This window comes from Macadamia integrifolia, chromosome 3 (genome assembly GCF_013358625.1).
Source record: "Macadamia integrifolia cultivar HAES 741 chromosome 3, SCU_Mint_v3, whole genome shotgun sequence".
In the NCBI taxonomy this organism is placed as follows: Eukaryota; Viridiplantae; Streptophyta; class Magnoliopsida; order Proteales; family Proteaceae; genus Macadamia; species Macadamia integrifolia.
In genome coordinates, this window is record NC_056559.1 from 19,153,568 (window position 1) to 19,165,969 (window position 12,402).

Sequence of the window (12,402 nt, forward strand, 5' to 3'; positions counted from 1 at the left end):
CCCCCTCCATTTGCCTGCTCCCATTGGTTCCTCTCTTAGCCTCCGGTAGCTGTTGGCTTTGAAGACTTGCTGGATTATTTTCTTTTGCATTGGCCATTGCGGCTTTGGGCTCTTTTGTAATTTTCAATTTGGCTTTGTTTAGGCATTGCCCCTCCCCTCCCCCTTCTTTCCTCCCCCTTGGATATTCTTCTCTCTTGATAATGGATTAATTTATTCATCCAAAAAAAACTTGAAAGGATACGCAAAGCTCCTGATTGACAGACAACAATTTATGTTGTTTAATCCCATGATGGTAAAGGAATGATGCAAGTTTGGAAACCTAACAATTAAAAAATCTGACAAGCAGCAGAAAAAACCTACAAAAATCATGGATGGAACCACACTAAAGAAACTAAAAAGATCTTTTATGAACAACAAAGAAAAAAATCAAGGATTACCAAAACTTAAAGAGGAGTTAAATGCAGCGTCTTTACCGATAGCCAAGATAAACTGGTTTGAAACTATTTTAGCAGAGAGGTTATAGTGATGATCAGTACCATAAAAGTCTAATTTCTTCTTTCCCTATACATCAAAATGTCCAATAATTTTGTAAATCTAGCAATACCAAGACTAGATTTTGCAGCAATGTCTTTATAATCCAGAATCAAATTACCTTGATTTAGATTAGGATTCAAGGATTCAAACTGAATCACATCCTCAATATTATGTTTGCATCCCTTACACTTGTATTCTTATGCTCCTTTTAAGCGCCTCCTTAAAAAGGATACCTAGCAGATTCACCCACAAGTTCACCACTCATGTCACCTCCTCTAAGTGGGCTTTCATTCCCTTTCCTTGAGAAAACACAAACCCACAGGGTAGGCTAACCATAACTTTCTTAGTACTCATGGTCCTTCATCTTCCTGTCTATCTGCTCCTAGGAAGTATGATTTCAATCGCATAAGCATTATGACCCTACTTTCCTCAAAAAAATATTTATAATGTTCCACGGGGAAATCACTCAAGCCTAAATTGGACCATCACTTAGTTGTACCATTGGAATATAGATACATGAAGCATTTCAGAGCCTTGCCATTATCTTTACGACATCTTTAGAAGTCCAACAGCATGCTCCTTTAGGGGGTGTTTGGTTCGGTAAATCAAATGGTGTATGTATCGGATATGAATGTCAATCTTTTGATAGACATTCTTCTGAATTATGTTTCTTTCTGAAAAATTGTTTGGTTGCCTTAAGGCTAGTACATTTTCTCACGGGTTGAGATATTGGCTTCCGTAGAGAACATCTTTCCGTTTTCTCCTTTTATACTAGGTGGTAAAAAGATTGCTCAAATATGAGTTTAAGTGTTGAGGTAAACTCAGATTTGGAACACATCCTTTGTAATATGGTCATTCATGGGAAGTATGATGTTCACTTATGAGGGTCATCCTAGTGGAACCAAACAACTCCAAAAATTAAGAATTATCATTCTAAAGAATGTCATCCCAAAGATTTACCGAACCAAACACCCCCTTATAGTCCTTGCCACAGTGTCCGCGAGACCATCACTTTGTTGTTCCCTTGAAAAAGTAAATTCAACTATGCACCTCCTATGCAATTTAAAATTGCATATTGATGTGAATCCAGTGCATAGCGCACTGGTTGCAGCCTCTGCTGGTAGAGCAGGCGCCTCAAAGCAATTTTTATTTTAACATTGTCATGGAACTTATGGATGTGCCAACCAAAGTCTTAGGCTTCTGGGCTTAATCTAGTATGGATTAGCAGTGGTACAAAGTCAGTAGGCTGTCAAGGTATAGAACTTGAAAGTGCCAACTGGTTCAGCAGGTGCCAGCTAAAGTCTGTGGCATGTTGTTGCCATGGCCTGGATCCAGTCCTACCTTCACCTTACAGTTTCATTTTACTATATATCAAAGGAAAAAAATTTGTGCAGACTTCAGTGGAATGCTCTAGCTTGTCCATCATGGTCTTCAGCGAAGCATGCATTGCACAACTTCTGAAAATTAAGAGGTTAGTTTGGAGGTATTTTGTCTTCAGGCAAGGGATGAAATGTGGTATCTTTATAATCTGTCTGCTACCAGAAGAAAACAATTAAAACACCAGTTTGCATCTAGTCCTAAAACAATGCCCAAGTTGAGACTTTCCCCAAACTAATAGACACAAATACAAGGTCCAGTCATACACTCATTCGCACCTGTTTGGACATCCACAAACATTCGCAACTAAATCATCATTTGAACATCTTCTTGTAATCGTGGCCAAAAGAATCATCCCCCTGAAAAAGTTGTGCTCTTGTCACATTCACAACCAGAGTCCTAGCAAGGGCTCACACAATAAAATTGCCTATGGAAGCCTTCAGTAAACATAAACAAGTAAACTTATAATAAACCTCACCTTGGATGCCATGATCTAAGTGTTGCAAAATGTATACTGCTCATAATTTTGCAATATCAGATAATTAGCAGCCTAACCTTTTTTAATCCATACATTGGTACTAAGATGGAAGCCAAGAAAGATACCTATGGGTAAGCACATCCGCATCCTTGTTCTACACATCAAAGTAACACTGGAGGACAGATGTGAACTCTTGAAGATAGGGACTTATTCTGTATGTTCGGCACTAAACTTCCAATCTACTTTAAAGCCATGATTTTGAGCATAAATGAATTCAGTGTCTGATGCAGTGAGAAACCCATGCACATGAGGTGCTAAGTGGAGCACTTATCTCTTGCCCAGCGATGTTTCTTGCTAAAATAAGCAACAGGGTGAACCTTTCTACAGAAAACACCAATTGCCAATACATGATGCACCACAAGACTACCACAAAACACTTCCAACACCTCGTTGAAGTCTAGAAACTGTTCTCAGTCATTTATGTATGGATGCTTGTTTGGTGTCATGGTCCAACAAGGAATTCCCCTTCAATTAGACACCCAGTGGGGGAGGGGGGTTTCCATGTTCATGCAGCAGTTCCAATTGTATCAGGCTAAAATGTGGCTGACCCATTGAAACTCCAGCTCTATTAACATCGGTGCATGCCAATCCAAGATCACCTTTTAACTCCATCTGGGCTTAACAAAATACAAGAATACCACAAATCACAAGAAGATTATACGAGAAAACATGAAGAAGCTTTTTCTTAATTTATTTATAAAGTATCAGATAAGCTTCCAAGCCTCAATACCCATAAAACTACTCTGTGGTACTCTTAGAACTCCCTCCTATCAGAACTGTAAGCTTCTACCAAAAAAAACCTCTAAGCTAAATTGTAAAAACTTGGTAACATTCAAAGAGGGAATTTATCACTAAAAGATTCAAAGTACCTGCTTCATCACCTAAAGGATAGACTCTTGGTCTGACAACCCACACTTAATTCTAAAACCTTATTTCCATGATTTTCATATGAATTAGGGTGAATTATGTTTAATTGCAGCAGCTTATAAAATCCATATTGGAAAATACAGAGATTCCAACCATCGGATTGAACATGTATCCACCATGGGGTTGAAAGCAAAAACTTGGCTCTGATCTCAATGGTTGACCATTAAGACACCAGTTACCATCTTACTTCGAAGAAAATAGAACAGAGAATGCAATTACCGCCTCCTTGGCATGGGTTGGAAACCAACATTTGACAGTCATCTTATTGATGGAGTAACTACCAAGGTACCTTTTTTACTTTATCAAGGGAAAAAAAAAAAAAGAATCAACAACAACCAAGATATAGTCAATAGCTTACATTTTCTTCGAAGCAAACAGATAAGGCAATGCAACTGCCTCTCTCCCCCTAGGAAATTTTGCACTCATTAAATCACTACTAAGAACCACATCCGAAAAATCAGACAAGTCCCTTCATTGCAACAGTGCTGATCACTACTTTTCTATTGCGCTTCCTACCCATTAAGGATAAACGGTTTGTCTCTCTCACAACCGTATACAATTATATGGATGTTACTGGAGCTCTGGCATGACTCTATGCAGTGTCACTGATGCATCAAAACATAGACATTAGGGAGAAGGGGTAAATAAGAAATAGAAAAAGGGATATAATTTTATGACCTTTATCTAATTATAATCTCCCCTATTTTGGGCAAGTAGAATATGGCAATGCCCTATGTAAGAAATATGTCATCAACTACATCTCAGGACTGAGATTCCCAAACCCTATAAAACTTTTTCTTATATCACATCACTGGAAAACTGAATTTGATCACAGGAACACTGTAAGGCATAAATATATAAACCAGGCTACCACATTATTATGGTATTACTGTAAGGTGTAAATAGAAATGCTGAATGCTTTGACATTTTCATCAAAAAACCAGAAAATGGAGACATTGGAGAGCTCCAATTCATCAGAGACAAGAGAAAGACCCCCGAAGCCCCAATACCCTATAATTAACTATGCATCTGGTACCTCAAGTCTTCTAATTTTAATAACTGATTTGTCCCAGAACCCTTTGCTAAATCAAGCTATACAATTCTTCTAAAATATTTTTCTTACAATATTCAAACAAACAGAAACAGATGTTAACAATAGTAGCATCAACTAAACTCTCCAAGCAACAGATTTCAACAAAACATACACCCACCAGAAAAAAGAAAAGAAAAATCCTGTCTTGCAATATTGAACAAACTGAAATGAAAATGAGAATTTCAATAGAGACTGTACGGGCATAATCCCTTCTCATAAAGCAGAAAGCGCAAAAGACACGACTCCCTGAATGCCCTTTCACTACCATCACGAACAAATCAAGTTTCACCCAAACCCGTAGAAATCCCGGAACTATTTTCCGACAAATGGAAAAGGAAGATCAAAGCAAGACTATTTGAGCTTCCCACCAGCAAATTATTTCGTGTTCCATCAATAATAATATAGAACTCAACATTTAAAAAAAGAGGGGGAAAAGGAAAGAAAAGACAAAAAGGGGATTTTGATCCGAACAAAACAGGAGACACGCACAAATTCTTGTTAGAAGATTACCTCGAAGCATTGCATCAGATCGAAGAGATTCCAAGCGAAACAACGCGGAGGGGGGGTGTGTGTGTGAGAGAGAGAGAGAGAGAGAGAGAGAGAGGTAGGGATTTTGAAAAAGGATAAATATAAAAGAAAGTAAGAGCTTCCAACGGAACCAAAGAAGAAGTCTTTCGGTTCTCATAAAAAAGAAATGGTTTGTTTTGGGTTCTGTAATAAATCTATGATCAATAATAGTTTTTTTACTGATATATAAGTATAATTAATGATAGTAACCTCACTGTACAGGCGGGAAACCATGCGTTCATTTTTTTCAGAATAGTGGTTTTTTTTTTTTTTTCCCTCCTTGCCAATGGGGAACGCGAGAGCCAATTGAATTTGAGAGCCTAACAAATATGCCACTGAGGGTTTTGAATAATTACACAAGTAAAGAACTTTTTTTTTTTTTTGGTGAAAAAATATTTATGGAGTATTAGGAATCGCTTTATCTAAGTCAAACACGTGGCTTATTTCCCCACTCGCTTGGCATAAGTAGAAGAAGCTTAGGCTTTGTTTGGTTGCCAGGGGAATGCAAATTTTTTATGTAAAGTGAAAACTTTTTTTCAGAAAAAATAAATTGAGATGTTTTGTTGGAAAGGAAATATATTTTACATGTAAAAAAAATTTCACATATACATTAAAATTTCCCATTTTGTTTTCCGACCAAATTAAGAAGAAAAAACAAAACCATGTTCTCATCGTCTCTCAATCACTCTCGCGACTCTCAAGTCTCACCCCGCTCATGACTCGATCTCTCTCTCACGCAACTCTCAGTGCTCTCATGACTCTCACCCTGCTCACAGGGTGAGGCGATCTCTCTCTCAAGCGACTCTCATTCTGCTCAAGCAGGGTGAGACGATCTCTCTAACTCTCATTCTATTCGTGGTTTTCCTTCTCAACAAGTTGTTGGTTCTCTTCCTCAGGAGAAGAATTTGGAATCTCTAATCCTCAGGTTTGATTTCTTCTTCACTTATGTTCATTCTCTTCTTCATTTTGTGTCTCTTCTCCATTTTATAACTAAGCTGTGTATTTTTGCAATACATTGGTATGTGAGTATTGATCCTGCTCATCAAGTGTTTGATGAAATGTTTCATAGAGATTTGGTTTCTGTTAGTTTAAACATCCAATCCACCTTCACTGCTCTATGAAAAAACCAATTTCATCTCAGGTTATAAATATCAAAATGCATTTTATATAGATAATGAGGCCAAGGTCGTTGAAGCCATGCCTTACAGCTCTGCTTGAACTAATACTGGTATTGGGGTGTGGAAATAGAGATTGAGACAGGGCATATACTAAGGTTATCACAATCTACATTACAGGCAAAAGCGATACCCATTTCTGTAGCTAGTCCACAGTGTAGTTTTGGCAATTAGTGAGCATAAAGTTGAGAGAACAATGGTAACAAAAGCAGTAAAAATTAAGCAATTCAATTAAAGATAGATATATTACTTACAGAAGAGAAGAGAAATGGCAAACGTTGTGGATGCTTGAAACACTATCTAAAGCAAAGAAGATCTAAAACTCAAAGCAAGATGAGAGAAGGGTGGGTACGGGTGAAGGTGGAAGTGAGTATCTAATGTTGAGAGGGATTGGTAGCATTTATAGAGAAAGGAAGGGGAAGAAGTGTAGGGCCATCAATCATTAGTGACACCCTTACTTTTAAGAAACAAAGAAGGATTGAGACTCTCTGGTTAATGAGTAGAACACGTGTCTCTACATGTCATCATAGAAATGCTCTCTGGAAATTTTTTTCATATGCAATGCCTCAACCTCTTGATTGATACAAATGTATATCGATGAGACCTTTTGAGAGAGAGAGAGAGAGAGAGAGAGAGAGAGAGGCTTTCAAATGGTGTTGTTAAGTAGTCCACGGCTATTCTTATAATTTGGAAATTATAGTGAACTTAGATTTGGGTTATTTAATGTTGTTCTCTGTTCATCTCTCTGGCTTACTATCATTCTCTGTATTTATGGTTCTTCTTCTTGTAATGGAATGGTAGCAATTAGTTAATCATGTGATACGGATTGCTACTCCAATTGGGATTTAGTTCAATTTGCATTACCATGTGTAGGGAATACCTAGTAATTTTGTGCTGATAATTAATTGTCAAGGAACAATGGAAAAGTTTTCAATTGTACATGTAATTTGAAGATCAAAGTGGATTTTTGTTGAACTAATTCTGGAAATAATACTCATTCTGGTGCTAATAAGTTGATAGTCGAGAAGCTATCAATTGATGAGTCGGTTTATGGTTGCTAGTGATGATTTCCCTACTAATCTACTATGATACTTAATTTATCAAATTACAAGAATAATCTAGATATTGCTGACATCTAATGCCACATTGATAGTGAGGAATAGTCATTAAAGTTTCTTCATCCATCAACCTTTCATTGATGTTGAGATCTCCTAGCCTACTGGAGACATCTTCTGGGTGATTGTGATCCGCTTATCAAAACATTTGTTTTAAGACCCATGAGTTCAATTCCATCTAGCCAGTCACTATATGTAGGGGTTTAAGGGGTCCTATTTTTAGTATATCCAAGAAAAACATTAATTAGTGTTTGTGTTACTTATTTTGTTTCATTATGAACTAATAGCCACTAACCTCTTACATTTTTTTGAAGCTCCTTTCAATCCCTCATTCACAGTTTTTGTAGGCTAGATCAAAAGATAGCTTAAAACTTTGAAAAAAAAAAAAATGATATGTACATAAATAGAACCATTTGTAGGCTCCTTTCAATCCCTCATTCTTGCATCTCTTAAGTGCGTTCCTCTTCTTCTTCTTGTGTTTGTTTGTTCTGTGCATAGGTCATTTAGGAGGGATACTAACTGAAGGAAATGACAAGGGACTCATAGAAATGCAACCAAGTTTATATAATGTTGTGCTTGAAAATGATACATATATGGGAGAGATCAAAATTGGCTTTAAATTCACAGCAAATGTATGAATTTCTGTTTTTTAAATCTGTTTATGTGTGGATTTATGTCAGCCTTTTGAATCTAGAATTAAACAGAAGTCAACACTAATAATCTTTTAATCTACAGATAGAAGTGCAAAAGGATTGTGTGTCACTACTTCCATGGTCCAAACCCACCTTCCAACTCAAAATGTTTAAAGTAATGCAATTGGGCTGGGATCTTTTTGAACATTAGATGTTTTTCATGAACAATAATGTCATAGATGAAGTTGATTAGTTTTGTATCAGATGAACTTAATATGATTTTTCTATTCATTTCTGTGAAATGAGAAGTTACAAAGTCTTTTAGTTGAAAACAAACTTCTAATATGATCACTGAACATTTTTCCAAGGATCGTCACTGTACTTGTTGTGAAAGCTTTACTTCTTTTTATAAGTTCTAGTATTTGGCTTCACAGTTCATTATATCACCACATGCCTTCACAAGCAGCAAGCCAAACAGACAGAGGTTTACACTTTTCTGTTTACTGTTTGTATTTTAAAGAAGAGTAGTTGAATACATTATGTGTGTTTGTGGATATGTGTGTGTGTGTGTGTGTGAGAGAGAGAGAGATTCTTTTTATCTATTAATTGCTATTGTGTGCACTACATTATTGGAGAGCTTCTAAAACAATTAACAATGGCTCTAAAAAATTTGAATTTGCTTAAAGGGAGTGAGAGAGTCACTATTGAAAAAGAATTGAGTACAAACTGTTTGTAATGATAATTAATAGGAGAATAAAACTTGTATATCATATGAAGTCATGCATCCAATGTATTGTATTCATTGAAATTTCATTTTTCAAATTCATAAATTAGGGTGGCTTTGAGGCTATTAAGCCTTTTAAAATTTTTTTGCCTCTTCTAGTAAATATATTTAGCATCTTCAATTTTTTAAAATTTTACATCTATTTTACATCCAACCAAACAACTCTGAGAAATGAATTTCACTTTACTTCTATTCCAACCAAACGACTCAAAAGGGAAAAAAAAAATTCATTCACTTCCCTTCCCTTCCCTTCACTTCCCTTCCCTTCCCTTCCCTTCCCTTCCCTTTCCTTTCCTTTCCTTTCCGTTTCCCTTGCAACCAAACACAGCCTTATGATTTAGTTTTTGATGCAGCAAGTAAGGAAAACAGTTCTTAACTAATAGTTGGTTTAAAAAAAGCAGCTGCTTTAGTAACATTGGCCGTGATAAAGGTTTGGTGTCATTATGTTAATAAAAAATAGATGGATCCAATACAAATCACAAATCAATATTAGCATCAATTAGATTACAAATGGATTTGAATAGTCTGTTGAAATCGATATTTTGACATTATTCATTTATATCCTTAATTGTCTACAATTCTAGATTGTGACTTATGAAACCAAGTACTTGCCACTCGAAAATACATGTACGGCATTGATATGGACCACAAGGCAGTTGAGGCACTACACGCTTGTGTATCTAATGAATATAATCTCAAGAATGGATTCTATCAAATATTTAATCGAGAAACCAACCTTGACAGGAAGACTTGCAAGGTGGTTATTTATCTAATCATAATTCAACATCAAGCATGTCACACAAAAACTAATAAAAAGAATAACAATCGCCAATCACCTACCGGCCCACCCTATATACCACCATCAAAACAAGATCTTCCAAATGTATTTCTTTCCTGATGAAGACATTATGAACTTTGAGATGGTAGATGAAAAGTGGCAATTACTCTTTGATGTAACAACTAATGTAGGGCAAGAATCCTGTCGGTAGCATATCCCCTTTGTATTCAATCTAAAATTTGAATGCATTAACTACATGGCTGAATATGATGTAAGATTCCCAATTAAGTGGGCTACCATACTCCAAGGTTTGTTTCTAAAACCGGTATAATGGTGTTGACAATAGATGGAGTAAACAGAAAGAATTCAATATTAGTAAGTGATCTCTATGAAGATATTAAGTTCTATTAGCACATCTTACTGTTATGAACTATACATTACTATGCGTGGGCCTGTGTGTTGTTTCCTCAATGGGAAGAAAATCATAATTTCTATGCAGAGTTGTGTCCTTACCCTCACCCCTATATATAGTCATCACTGACCCATTAAATGAATACTAGAGAAACCAAAAGAAAAGAAAGGGAAAGAGGATAGATCAGACCAATGTTGATCGTGTTGTGAATGAAACATACGTCAAGGGATTCTAGTAGTTGTTCTTCAGCCATGGATCCAGGTAAGCCTAAACCTGTCTTTGCAGTGTCTATGTTGCATGCTTATTGAATTTCTATATTGTGTATATTTTTCACATTCATAGGAAGCATGCTCCATCACTTAAAAGCTGCAATCTCCATCGGTGTCAGAAGACTAGAATTATGCAATGGCTCATCCCTAGTAATTTGTCAAATACAAGGGAATGGAAACCAAAGATGAAAAGTTGATACCATATCAGCAGTACATAGAAAACTTGATTCAATATTTCAAATATATCTCATTTTATTATCTTCAAAGAGACAACAACCGATTTGTCGATGCACTGGACACACTCGGCATCACGGTTGATGTCCATCTGGAAGCGAAAGTTCAACCTTTTGCAGTGAAAGAAAAAGAATTACTGGCAGTCTATCATGTATATCCCTTAACAATTAATGGACGACCATGGTACATGAACATCATAGACTTCATTCAGGAGGGTCGATACCCTAAAGAAGCTACTACTAAGAAAGAGAAAAGATTCTAAAGAAAATATGCTCCCAATTTGTCTTCCATGAGGGGATACTCTACAATCGTTCTTCCAGTTCAATTGATAAATGTTAATGAAGAGCAACCACAAGAAGTTATGTACCAAATACACCAAGATATATGCAGTCCCCACATGAACACTAGAAAGCTACTGAAGAAAATCCCAAGGTTGGGATACTATTGGAGTACCACGGAAGCTGATTGTACAAGCTATGTGGAAAAGTGTTGTAAGTGTCAAATTTTTGCTAACCCCATACATGTTCCACCCACTAAGTTGCACTCTTTGAGCTCTCCCTGACTGTTTGCAACTTAGGGCATCTACGTCATTGGTTAAGTCATACCCAAGTTCTCTAGTGGTCATAAGTATATTCTAGTAGCCATAAATTACTTCACCAAGTGGGTAGAAATACAATACTTCTTATGCCAAGCTTACAACAATCAAGTTCATCATAGAAAACATTATATTTAAGCATGAACAACTATAATAGTTAATCTTTGATCAAAATCGTCACTTCAAAATGGAAAATGAAATCATGTGTAACTACTTGGAATCCAAAGACGTAGGTCTTTATTGTACCAACCACAAACTAATGAAGCTACAATGGAGGGCTTTGGTGTTTGGCTAACTCTAATTTGATTTTACTTTTGTTCACCTTGGATCTTGTCATACAGTCATCAATTTGTTTGACCTACGAATTGATAACTTTTGGTGTTTGATTGATTTGTATTCCCCCCCCCCCCTCCTATTTTTTTGTAATAAAATTCCCTCTTAAGGAGAGCTTTCAGATTTTTTGGCTTCCTTATCTATCCCCATTGCCTTGGTTGGGAATTTCTTTATCAGATCTTGTACCCCCATGAAAAGTTTGGGGAAATCTCCTAAACTTAATAGTCCAGTTTACCAAAAAGTTTTAAACTATATTAATAATATGGGTTTGATTTACTTACCAGCTCAAGGGTCTAGGTTTACTTAGTGTAACAAATAGAAACCTCCTCATCTTATTAAAGAAGTTCCAAATTAGGATATAGCTAATGCTCTCTGGTTTTCCATATGAAAAATGGTGAGCTTGACAACGTTATCTTCTTTTAGATCTGATCATAATCTGATCCTCTTATATATAGATCTTTCTAATAAATCTGACATTTTTTTTTCACACGACTGATTTAAACATTCACAATTTATATTTTAATAAATGGAACTCTTTAGAATCTTAAAAAATCTGGTTTGTAAACTCAATGGTATTATGTGATATCCTTGTATTTGGCACAAAATTGTGTTTAGTAATCTGCATCAAATGAGATATAGTCTTTTTGTTTTATTAATACCATTATCTTGAGTTATTAGAACCGATCTTTCTTGTTTTATGTGGGGAAATTATGTGTCAGAATATTGAGAGAGCAAACCTAAGTGTCATCTTCGTATAGGAGAACTTTCAATATATCACCTGCATGGAATTATATAGACCTGCAATAGAAATTGTTAGAAATTGGTGGGCTGAGTCACATCACTTGACACTGTCTTTAAGACCATAGATGCCCCCTATGGTATAATCGAGAATAATGCAAATCGGCCTCCAAGATAAAACAGCTCAATGGCTCCCCCAGTAATCGTGTACTCAACTACTGGACCCCTTCGAATGCTATAGGACAATGCTCAAACTAGAAAATAAAATATAAAAAAATGGACATGTGAAATCCAATGAAAC

At 36.1% G+C, this 12,402-nt stretch overlaps 1 protein-coding gene and 1 long non-coding RNA gene across 13 annotated transcripts in view; one reads left to right on the forward strand and one right to left on the reverse strand.

Annotated features, from left to right (window-relative positions):
* The window catches only part of LOC122074017, a 40,688-nt gene extending 34,085 nt beyond the window's left edge, over window positions 1-6,603 (reverse strand). For 2 of the 12 annotated variants that reach the window (XM_042638787.1, XM_042638797.1), the window contains exon 1: window positions 4,980-5,180. The gene's annotated coding sequence lies outside the window, so the exon portion shown is untranslated. Of the gene's footprint in view, window positions 1-2,189; window positions 2,271-2,514; window positions 3,067-3,734; window positions 3,982-4,958; window positions 5,181-6,465 lie in introns of those variants that run through there. The other 10 variants (XM_042638791.1, XM_042638788.1, XM_042638789.1 and 7 more) reach the window with 10 other exon arrangements.
* On the forward strand, window positions 5,621-8,514 carry LOC122074018. Its single transcript, XR_006138942.1, has 2 exons — window positions 5,621-5,961; window positions 8,062-8,514. It is a non-coding gene; the product is annotated as an uncharacterized LOC122074018 (long non-coding RNA).
* Window positions 8,515-12,402: the final 3,888 nt, after the last annotated feature.